We start from the raw sequence: 12,878 nt of genomic DNA on the forward strand, positions 1-12,878 counted from the left end.
GAGTGGCAAGAAAACTTCTTAAGTAATAGGACACAGTACTTAGTACTCCATGGCGATCGTGGATCAGAGACAACGGAATCGTTAGGAGTACCCCATGGAAGTGTGATTTTACGGCAGTTATTCTCTATATACATAAATTATCTGACGATGACGATGTCTGATTTGTGGGGCGCTCAGCTGCGCGGTCATCAGCGCCCGTACAAATTCCCTATCTGTATACAGTCCAGTCTAGCCACTTTCACGAATGATGATGGAATGATGAGGACAACACAAACACCCAGTCTCCGGACAGAGAAAAATCCCCAAGCCGGCCAGGAATCGAACCCGGGACCTCGTGATCCAGAGGTAGCAATGCTAGCCCCTAGACCACGAGCTGCGGACAAATGATCTAATGGACAGGTTGAGCAACAGTCTCCGGGTGGTTGCTGATGACCCTGTGGTGTGCAGTAAAGTGTCGTCGTTGAGTGAGTGTAGAAGGATACAGAATGTCTTAGACTAAATTTCTAGTTGATGTGATGAATGGCAAGTAGTTCAGGATGCTAGATTTATTTTGGTGGTATGTTCGACCAACACGCAAATATTACGGAGATGCTTCGGGAGCTCGGATGCAAATCTCTGGAGGGAAGGCGATTTTTTCTTCGAGGAACGCTGTTGAGAAATTTTAGAACGCCGGTATTTGAAGCTGACCGCAGAATGATTCTATTGCTTTAATTTCACGTAAGGACCACGAACATGAAATAAGAGAAATTAGGGCTCGTACGGAAGTATATAAAGAGTCGCTTTCCCCTCGCTCTATTTGTGAGTGGAACAGGAATGGTAATGGCTAGTACCCTCCGCCACGCACCCTACGGCAGGTTGCGGAGAATGTACGTAGGTGTAGATGTAAATTTACGTATGGTAGCACGGGAGCAGGGCCGTTTCTGAGGCGCTCGTCCGTCAAACTCGCTTATGTAAGCGGATGTCTCCATTTGTGGCCCTCCTTGTCGCTAGAGTGATGTTTCATTCGACTCTGCTCCCTTTATATACATTCCTTACCGCGTCAAGTGCCGCCAAGTGACATTCAGCCTCGCTGTGGGCTGCGGTCATAATGCTTTTTCATTTGACACATTACTTTATACGTTCTTGTCACATAATAGACTTCGTACCAACAGCGAGGGCAAATCCCGTTTTTAACACACACATCCTCTAGGCGAGCTGGACATGATTTAATGAGATTTGGATAGGACTCCACGGGTATGCGGAATATAGCTGTCTGCTGTTCTTAGCACAGTTGGTTATGTGTGCATGGCTCAGGCCCTGCAAATGCTCAGTTTGAGTAACACACGGGGAAATGGGAAACAGTAAATACTTTGCAGATGTGATCGAACTCTTATAGACATCTGAGGTCACTTCTAGTCGTGTGAGAAAGTGGTACGTATTGGTCAACTATCCCATCTACATTAGAGCAGGCAACAACAGGCCTACGCAATTTTGCGAAATTTGATCAGTTGCTGGGTGGCTGTAGAGTGCCTTCCACATGGATTAATGGTCCTTTTATTGTGTCACTGGTTTTCTAACGGATGTGATGCGGCCCGCCACGAATTTCTCTCCTATTCCAACTTCTTCAGCTCAGAATAACACTTGCATCCGCTGTTCTTAACTATTAATTGGATAATTCCAATCTCTGTCTTCTCCTACAGTTTTTATCCTTTATAGCTCTCTCATGATCCATAGAAGTTAGTACTACATGTCTTAACACATATACTGTCCCTTCTTCTTGTCGATGTTTTCCACATATTCTTCTCCTCGTCAATTCTGCGGAGAATTTTTTCATTTCTTCTCTTATCAGTGCACGTAATTTACAATATCGTTTTATAGCACCACATCTGAGACACTTCCATTATCTTCTTTTCCTTTTTTCCACAGTTAATGATTCACTTGCTTACAATGCTGTGCTCCAGACGTACATCTTCAGAAACTTCTTCCTCAAATTCTTTCTTTTGGCTAAGAATGCGCTGTTTTCCTGTGTTATTCTGCTCTTTATGTCCTCCTTGCTTCGGCCATCATGTTTTATTTTGCTTCACTTCTGCCACTCGTCATTAATTCCACCTTTCTTGAGTTTACTCTCAATCCATAGTGCTCACTAGAATGTTCATTCCATTGAACAGATCATACAGTTTTCCCTCACTTTCAGTAAGCATGGCGTCCGTCCCCGGTAGCTGAGTGCTACGCCGGCACGGTAGCTCAGCGTGTTCGATCAGAGGGCTACGAGGGCTACTTGCCCTCTTTAATAAAAAAAAATTGAATTAATCGATCATCAACGAACTTGAACGGATGTCTTACGACGTCCACACCGAGCAGATGCAACGAACAAAAGCGAACAAAATGAGATTTAAAAAAAGTGGTCAGCGCGACAGAATGTCAATCCTAAGGGCCCGGGTTCGATTCCTGGCTGGGTAGGAGATTTTCTCCGCTCAGGGACTGGGTATTGTGTTGTCCTAATCATCATCATTTCATCCCCATCGAATCGCAAGTCGCCGAAGTGGCGTCAAATCGAAAGACTTGCACTGGGCGAACGGTTTACCCGACGGAAGGCCCTAGTCACACGACATTTATTATTATACTAAGGATAGCGATGTCATCAACGAGTCTCACCTTTGATATTCTTTCAACCTGAAGCTGAATCCCACACCATGAACATTTCTTTAATTTCCGTCATTGATTCTTAGAGGTAGTAGGGGTGAAAGACTACAATCCTATGATATACCCTTTGTAATCTGAGAACTTCTTTCTTGGTATTCCACTATGTTTCCCTCTTGGTTCGTTGTCTTTCTCTATAGCTTATACCTATTATCCTAACACTTTTGAACATCTTTGCAGCACTTTACGTTGACGAATGCTTTTTCTTAGGTCGATAAATCCGGTCTGATGTCAAACTTTCTATTTAAATGTTTGCGGGGGGTAGTTGAGAATGGCCGCGCTCTAGAAACGCACAGAGGGAAACTCTATGTAAGTCTCTGCATGCTATTCCACCTTGGTAGAGAGATTTGAGGCGCCATATCACGGATTGCGCCACCCCTCTCGCCGGAGGTTCGAGTCCTCCCTCGGGCATGGGTGTGTGAGTTGTTCTTAGCATAAGTTAGTTTAAGTAGTGTGTAACTCTAGGGACCGATGACCTTAGCAATTTGATCCCTTGGGAATTCACACACATTTGAATTTAGAATTAGTTGACATTGGCATAAATGAATTAATGTACAGAGCATCCGTTCTGCCTGCACCCTGTGAAGACGCTGAAGACAGCTCGATCTCATCAGGTAGAATTTTAGAACTCAGGTGGTTCTGACCGTGAACGAAAGTTATAGTGTACGCCGACCTTCTCCTTACATGCTGTCTTCTAGGCCATTCAGCATAATCAGCTGAAAATATCTCTCCGTTATAACATTGCAGCCTCTGGGATTAGTGTTAGGTAAATGTTTTGTGGCCAATTGGAGCTGACGGAATTGGCGTGCAGATTGTTTAGGGTGTGGTGTGACTGAAATGTAGCAGATGAGTGGTGGGTTGGCTGCACGGATTCGAAAAACTTTTAACGCTGTTAACTGTCAGTGGAAGGTTTGACTTGAGCTGGTGCACGCAGGCTTGAGCATTGTTATTGTGAAACGGTAGCACGAGTTTTGAGCATACTGGAAGGTGTTGCAATCGTTAATGGTTTGAAGTATGAAATAAATAATTGTTATAACTCAGACACTAATGTTCGTCTTCGTCTATGTATTTTAATAGTTGAATCCATCTATAACAATTGTCGAATGTTGTGTTATAGAAAGTGGAAGATAGTCGATGAGATCCGTAATCGGATGGATCATTGCACCATGCAGCTTAATTCTGCAGTATAATTACTGCAGTTTGTGGTGCTGTGCACTGTCTTCATCAAGAGAATGTAAGTCGCCTTTGAAACACTAAACTGTTCAAATGGAGCATTCACTCGAAAATCAAGCCCTTTATAAGTTCGCCATAAATGTCGTTAAATCGTTGAAGTTTAACGACTTCGCTTTAGAAACTACACCTGTTCCAGAGGGTTTTGTGAGAAAAACAAATAGTTTATATCATGTATAGTTCAGATAAAGCTAATTCTTGAAGTGAAAAGTGATCAGTATGTTGAACTTCACTTTTCACAACTAGAATTACATTATCAACGTAGAATAGCTTTCTATAAAAGTTTGAAAGTGGGAGTGACAAAAATTTTCAAAAGCCTTAACTGATGTTTAACTAAAATTTTAGTTCCACAGAGTGCCTGTATTGCGGAAGCAGCCATAGTAAAAACAAAACAGATTCCCAAACCCTTCTGCCTCACCAAATTCATAATCCAGAGTATGACACGGAGAAGGCCAAATACGAAGTCCTGCGCTAACATTCCGTTCCACTGCCCTCGCGGCGTGAAGTTAACGGAGGTGTAGCTCTGAATAGCCTTTAGAGGGATCTAGAATTGACCGACATGGTGTCTGCCCCGCGGGTCGCCTGATTTAGATGCGAGTTGTAGTCCGGGGGCGTTTTACAGTAGCACTGAGCTGTGAAGGCTTCCCTAGTCACTGTTTGAATGAGCGATTTTTTCGAGTGTCGCAACCGACCAATGAACGACGTCTCTACTCTTTACAATACGCTCGGTGGCAGCTCCTAACGTTCAGAAACAACACGAGAAAAATTCAAAAAGCTCCGTAGCTCTTTCATTACAGAATTTACCAGGTCGGGATGATTTTTTTCTGGACAGACATAACTTGTCGCAGTGGCTGAAATCCGTGAAGGGTGTACCTGGCCCGTGTTCAATAAAAGCTGCAAAACAATTCTGAAAACTTGCCAAAAATCTGTAGAGGCAGTTCATCGAAAATCAGTAACGAACTGCTATGGTCATAATACTAGTTATTCAGTCATAAATTTACACAAGTTAGTAATTTAGTAGTAACAGTCTATTTTGTTATCAGTATCCTCCAAACACAAATAAAAGGTACAGCTTAATCTGCAGCGTATCTGGCTACATTTAACTAAAGTATTAATAATCAACCAAATACCAAAATGGTTCAAATGGCTCTGAGCACTATGGGACTTAACATCTATGGTCATCAGTCGCCTAGAACGGAGAACTACTTAAACCCAACAAACCTAAGGACAGCACACAACACCCAGTCATCGCGAGGCAGAGAATCGAGCCCGGGAACCCGGGAAAACGGGCAACCAAATACCTACTGCGCCCAAAATACCATTCAAGTGGTTGGTTTTACATAAGAGAAAAGTTAAGTCCAGAATTGTGGATTGCTAGCTTTAAATCCAGGCCCTTCTTGTATGTAGATGAAACCATCATTTATGCTACATTTTTCGTTTAATTGGCACCAAATTTCTTATACCTGACTTTATAGACATCGTCTAGCATATAGCAATCTAACGTTAGGTGCTTATTTGGATTAGACATTATATGCGGTTTATTTTTCAAAATACTTGTGCCTATTACTTACGGATGAGGCAGAACGATGGGTGAAGCTACCGATAAAATAATATGGTAACTGGCACTTGCTTATCTACTGGTTTCGGGTTTTAAAAGTTTCACTTTCTTTGAAGGCATTACTGTACCCTACAATCAGTTATATATGAGACCTTTCAAGGAATCCAAACACGTTTGTTAATAGCGTTATGTATGTTGTCGTTGAGTTTCTTCGGACAGTTATCGCAACCGTTACCTTCCTTGCAGACTTGCAAAAGTATCCGAACGACCTGAATTGCATTTCGCCTGATTCCCATGCAACCTACATAACGCACCTGTCTACCAGGTCCTCTAATCGCTCCTTGGTACAGTCGTTTGACTATTGAAAATGGTTCCAACAAGTCACCACTAGAAAACACTGCTCTGTAGCGCAGTAACTCAAGATGTAAAGTAATACCACGATACTACAAATATCAGGGAACACCACATCACAGATAAGACTGTCCTTAAGGCTTGTAAGCTCACATTTATTGCAATAAATTACATACCTGAAAAGATGATGTTGTTGTTGTGGTCTTCAGTCCTGAGACTGGTTTGATGCAGCTCTCCACGCTACTCTATCCTGTGCAAGCTTCTTCATCTCCCACTACCTGCTGCAACCTACATCCTTCTGAATCTGCTTAGTGTATTCATCTCTTGGTCTCCCTCTACGATTTTTACCCTCCACGCTGCCCTCCAATACTAAATTGGTGATCCCTTGATGCCTCAGAACATGTCCTACCAACCGATCCCTTCTTCTGGTCAAGTTGTGCCAACACTTCTCTTCTCCCCAATCCTATTAAATATCTCCTCATTAGTTATGTGATCTACCCATCTAATCTTCAACAGTCTTCTGTAGCACCACATTTCGAAATCTTCTATTCTCTTCTTGTCCAAACTATTTATCGTCCATGTTTCACTTCCATACATGGGTACACTCCATACAAATACTTTCATAAACGACTTCCTGACATCTTTTCTCGATGTTAACAAATTTCTCTTCTTCAGAGACGCTTTCCTTGCCATTGCCAGTCTACATTTTATATCCTCTCTACTTCGACCATCATCAGTTATTTTGCTCCCAAATACCAAAACTCCTTTACTACTTCAAGTGTCTCATTTCCTAATCTAATTCCCTCAGCATCACCCGACTTAATTCGAGTACATTCCATTATCCTCGTTTTGCTTTTGTTGATGTTCATCTTATATCCTACTTTCAAGACGTTATCCATTCCATTCAACTGCTCTTCCAAGTCCTTTGCTGTCTCTGAGAGAATTATAATGTCATCGGCAAACCTCAAAGTTTTTATTTCTTCTCCATGGATTTTAACACCTACTCCGAATTTTTCTTTTGTTTCCCTTACTGCTTGCTCAATATACAGATTGAATAACATCGGGGAGAGGCTACAATCCTGTCTCACTCCCTTCCCAACCACTGCTTCCCTTTCATGTCCCTCGACTCTTATAACTGCCATCTGGTTTCTGTACAAATTGTAAATAGTCTTTCGCTCCCTGTATTTTACCCCTGACACCTTTAGAATTTGAAAGAGAGTATTCCAGTCAACATTGTCAAAAGCTTTCTCTAAGTCTACAAATGCTAAAAACGTAGGTTTGCCTTTTCTTAATCTTTCTTCTAAGATAAGTCGTAAGGTCAGTATTGCCTCACGTGTTCCAACATTTCGACGGAATCCAAACTGATCCTCCCCGAGGTCTGCATCTACCAGTTTTTCCATTCGTCTGTAAAGAATTCGCGTTAGTATTTTTCAGCTGTGACTTATTAAACTGATAGTTCGGTAATTTTTACATCTGTCAGCACCTGCTTTCTTTGGGATTGGAATTATTATATTCTTCTTGAAGTCTGAGGGTATTTCGCCTGTCTCATACATCTTGCTCACCATCTGGTAGAGTTTTGTCAGGACTGGCTCTCCCAAGGTCGTCAGTAGTTCCAATGGAATGTTGTCTACTCCGGGGACCTTGTTTCGACTCAGGTCTTTCAGTGCTCTGTCAAACTCTTCACGCAGTATCGTATCTCTCATTTCATCTTCATCTACATCCTCTTCTATTTCCATAATGTTGTCCTCATGTACATCGCCCTTGTATAGACCCTCTATATACTCCTTCAGTTTTTCTGCTTTCCCTTCTTAGCTCAGAACTGGGTTTCCATCTGAGCTATTAATATTCATACAAGTGGTTCTCTTTTCTCCAAAGGCCTCTTTAATTTTCCTGTAGGCAGTATCTATCTTACCCCTAGTGAGATAACCCTCTACATCCTTACATTTGTCCTGTAGCCATCCCTGCTTAGCATTTTGCACTTCCTGTCGATCTCATTTTTGAGACGTTTGTATTCCTTTTCGCCTGCTTCATTTACTGCATTTTTATATTTTCTCCTTTCATCAATTAAATTCAATATTTCTTCTGTTACCCAAGGATTTCTACTAGCCCTCGTCTTTTTACCTACTTGATCCTCTGCTGCCTTCACTACTTCATCCCTCAAAGCTACCCATTATTCTTCTACTGTACTTCTTTCCCCCATTCCTTTCAATTGTTCCCTTATGCTCTACCTGAACCTCTGTACAACCTCTGGTTCTTTCAGTTTATCCAGGTCCCATCTCCTTAAGTTCCCACCTTTTTGCAGTTTCTTCAGTTTTAATCTACAGTTCATAACCATTAGATTGTGGTCTGAGTCCATATCTGGCCCTGGAAATGTCTTACAATTTAAAACCTGGTTCCTAAATCTCTTTCTTACCGTTATATAATCTATCTGATACCTTTTAGTACCTCCAGGGGTCTTCCTGAAAATTTAGCACTCTCATTACTACGTCAGATAGGTAATGCACGTAGTACGTTCGTCGTATTCATGATTTCCTCTTCAAAGTAACATACCATACTTGTTATTTAACACAAAATGTCATTAAAAATTTACGTTATTCCCGAGCAGCTAGTTGAGAATATGTATGAACTTCAAATGACACGACGAACCGCCTCGTTCTGCATATGGATTCAAACCCAGGTCATGCAGACTAAAATTTCGTGGCTGACGAAAATTAACAGTCGATTATGACTACGCATAATGACAGTAATATACCTCACTTTTGTACAGTATCAGTTAACAAATATCATCTTTAAATTACATAACTTAACATTTTTAAAGGACGCGAATTCTTACCCAGCATCTATTGTCCCTGTTAACGAACTACGAGAGATGTTAAATGCTTCTACAAAGTAAGCTCCTTTCACTGCCGTGAGGTAAAGCTTTGTGTTGGACAGGAATTCGAACCCAGAACCTAATCGGATTTTTATCGAAGCACAATCAACTTCGACATATCGGATTTTCTCGGCAGTAGCTAGATGTATTAACTGAAATCACGAGACGATACATTAATTTTTCCTTCTCACGACTCCAACCCGGCACGTATCGCTGTTATATTCTAGAGGTTCAAATAGTTCAAATGGCTCTGAGCACTATGGGACTTAACTGCTGTGGTCATCAGTCCCCTAGAACTTAGAACTACTTAAACCTAACTAACCTAAGGACATCACACACATCCATTCCCGAGGCAGGATTCGAACCTGCAACCGTAGCAGTCGCACGGTTCCGGACTGAGCACCTAGAACCGCTAGACCACCGCGGCCGGCTATATTCCAGAGAGAAGGAACGTAAAGTGTGGGTTTGTTACACCAGCAGCGACATGTGAGCATGTTTGAACTTGAAATAATATGACGAAGAGTTCAGTGCTGACTAAGAATCGAACCCCAAACATGTCTTTGTTGACTACACACAAAGAGACGTCAGCTACCGAATTTATCTCCACCAGCAGCTGGGAATAACATCCTTAAACCTACAATGATCTCGCAAATAGTTCCGTGTCTCACTGGGAGTCAAAAACGTCATATATCGTTGGTGTTGACAAAGATTGAAAATGCATTAAAAATAAAAATTATTATCCATCAGCAGATAGGTGTTCTCGTGCTAGAGCTTGATAGTACAGAGTGAAAACTTTAGTGCTGGGCCAGGATTCCAACCCATTCATGAGCAATATGTGGAGAGGTTGAGGAATCTGCAGTTTTGAACAAACAATAAGTTGTAGTCGATCTGTATTGTCACGAAGGGATCAAATTCCGCTTTAAGGGCGGTCTGAGTTGCATTCCCAGTTCAGAACCAATTTTATCGACATACAGAAGCTCAAATAAAAGATGGAATAATTGTGCTGTGACCATACAAAGGGTTTGTTTCGTCACTAGAAATAAATAACTAGTATAAGAAAAGTTACTGGTGATAGTTTCCCCATGTCACCTCTCCTTACTTTATTGTGGTTCAACCTAACGTCTACTTGGTAGAGAAGGAATATCCTGTTTAATGTGATTTTCAGACCACAATGCCATTATACCTTCTTCACTTGGCGTAGCCAGAAGAGAATAGAATCTGCCTCTCCCTATGAGAAAACAACGGCAGAAGTTGGTATCGAACCCAGACCATCATCATATGAAACTATCATCAGTCCAACAGACCACCAAACCCTCTTCTCTACAACTCATTTCTCTATCATGACATCTGTGCGGCACACATGGTGAGAATTCTGACACATAGGCTCCCTGTAGAGGTTGCAGGATGTTCAGTATATTCATTTACTTGGTTGACCGAATCGCCATGAACTAGCTGCCTTGGCTACCCTGTGCATAAATTCGACTCTATTTTGTAATCACCGAAATAAAATAACGTAGCTGCCACCTACACAGAACTGCCAACAGTGTAGGATGCAGAAATTTAAATAGGAAGTGTTCCTTTCCATTTGAGCTACTCTATTGCGCTATCTGTTTGTTGAAACCGTCGTACAGTGCAAAAGAAATGCTGTAACTGTGTCTCTCAGATGTCTAGATCCGGCCATATGCATTATCTCACAGCACTGTGGAATGCGGAAGTTCTGGAGGAACTGTTGTTCACTTCCAGAGCTGCTGTAGCTACGTCACACCTAGTAGCGTAACGGTAAGCGTCGCGCACTGTTGATTAGACGTCGTGTGTTCTATTACATTCGCTGGTACATTTTTTTAAAACGCAATTCTGCTGTCTGCTGAAGTTATCAATTTAATGGAACTTTGAAAATTATCCTCTTCACTTCTCAACCCAAAATATTCGCATGTGGAAAAAAGGCTAACTTCTGCGTCATTTTGTTCTTTTCAGGTTTAATAGACGGCCAGGCAGCAGATGTGTCTCGAAGCTTTTGTATTATGTATGGGGAGAGCGCATTATGCCAAAATAGTCGGAAAAGTATTTTCTACATTAGCTGTCGTCTGGTAGTGGCATTTTATTCTTCTTCAAACCTTGTTTGACAGCTTTAACTCAGGACAAGTTTGTTTCTCATGTTTAGTATTGTTTTAACAACACTAAAAGAAACCTTACGAAAACTGTGCAATGTATTATAAGAAACGAAATAGAATTACCTACGATAACCTTACGACGAACGTCGGTTTTAACAAAACTGAGTATCTGTACACAAGCGTGCCTCTGTCTGCACGAATTAGTAAAATACTACTCACTTAAATTTCGATTGGGTCTGTGTTTAAATGGTATGCTGTGGCATACTCAACAGGTATGCAAATGTGGCATTTCATAAATAATGTTACGTATTCCTAGAAACCCAAAATTTGCTTTTCAGCAGTGCAAAGAGGCGTTACCTGTTGCGCAGCATTGTAAGTTTTTCACCTTTGCAATTTGAGCTGAAAGTATTTTCTTGCGATTTGCTAATCAGTGTATTTCTTTCATACTTATCACCCTGGCATGTGAGTCTTAAGTGAAGAGCAGTATTGAATTTCGTATCGTTGACGATCGATTCTAATTTCTTCAGAGACGCTTGTATTGTATAGCAGCTTGGCAGTTAGAAAGCGGAGATCTCCGAACATTAACACAACTTAATGAGTCGAGCAGCCAACAGGATTTGACGTGTAAAGGTTTTCTTCTGATTTTGTTGCAGAATTTTTCTGGGAATTCGCAGCTCCATGAAATAATACACAAAAAAATGCTCGCACGCGCTGCCCCTACCACGGTTAGAACTGACGATTCTCTTAACCGTTGGAACACGAGACACGGGCTGTACCACGGGGCTACGGACACACTGCTGCCAGCATGCCACTCTCGTCATGGTATTGGTCGATCAGACTCATAACGCATCGTGAAAGATATTAAAAGTTGTCACTTATGTGAATAATAGCATTTCTTTAGCAAAAAAATTGAAATATCTGTCTCAGTATCTTAGTTTACGTGAGGATTATATACCACGAGTCATTCAAATGGAAAGGGAAGATCAAGTGAATTTAGCGAGTCAATTCAGTACCATACGCGGAAGTGATTGCACTGTCATAGTGTTGCCAAATCTCATACACTCCTGGAAATAGAAAAAAGAACACATTGACACCGGTGTGTCAGACCCACCATACTTGCTCCGGACACTGCGAGAGGGCTGTACAAGCAATGATCACACGCACGGTACAGCGGACACACCAGGAACCGCGGTGTTGGCCGTCGAATGGCGCTAGCTGCGCAGCATTTGTGCACCGCCGCCGTCAGTGTCAGCAAGTTTGCCGTGGCATACGGAGCTCCATCGCAGTCTTTAACACTGGTAGCATGCCGTGACAGCGTGGACGTGAACCGTATGTGCAGTTGACGGACTTTGTGCGAGGGCGTATAGTGGGCATGCGGGAGGCCGGGTGGACGTACCGCCGAATTCCTCAACACGTGGGGCGTGAGTTCTCCACAGTACATCGATGTTGTCGCCAGTGGTCGGCGGAAGGTGCACGTGCCCGTCGACCTGGGACCGGACCGCAGCGACGCCCGGATGCACGCCAAGACAGTAGGATCCTACGCAGTGCCGTAGGGGATCGCACCGCCACTTCCCAGCAAATTGGGGACACTGTTGCTCCTGGCGTATCGGCGAGGACCATTCGCAACCATCTCCATGAAGCTGGGCTACGGTCCCGCACACCGTTAGGCCGTCTTCCGCTCACGCCCCAACATCGTGCAGCCCGCCTCCAGTGGTGTCGCGACAGGCGTGAATGGAGGGACGAATGGAGACGTGTCGTCTTCAGCGATGAGAGTCGCTTCTGCCTTGGTGCCAATGATGGTCGTATGCGTGTTTGGCACCGTGCAGGTGAGCGCCACAATCAGGACTGCATACGACCGAGGCACACAGGGCCAACACCCGGCATCATGGTGTGGGGAGCGATCTCCTACACTGGCCGTACACCTCTTGTGATCGTCGAGGGGACACTGAATAGTGCACGGTACATCCAAACCGTCATCGAACCCATCGTTCTACCATTCCTAGACCGGCAAGGGAACTTGCTGTTCCAACAGGACAATGCACGTCCGCATGTATCCCGTGCCACCCAACGTGTTCTA

Source organism: Schistocerca gregaria, chromosome X, assembly GCF_023897955.1.
Source record: "Schistocerca gregaria isolate iqSchGreg1 chromosome X, iqSchGreg1.2, whole genome shotgun sequence".
Classification (NCBI taxonomy): Eukaryota; Metazoa; Arthropoda; class Insecta; order Orthoptera; family Acrididae; genus Schistocerca; species Schistocerca gregaria.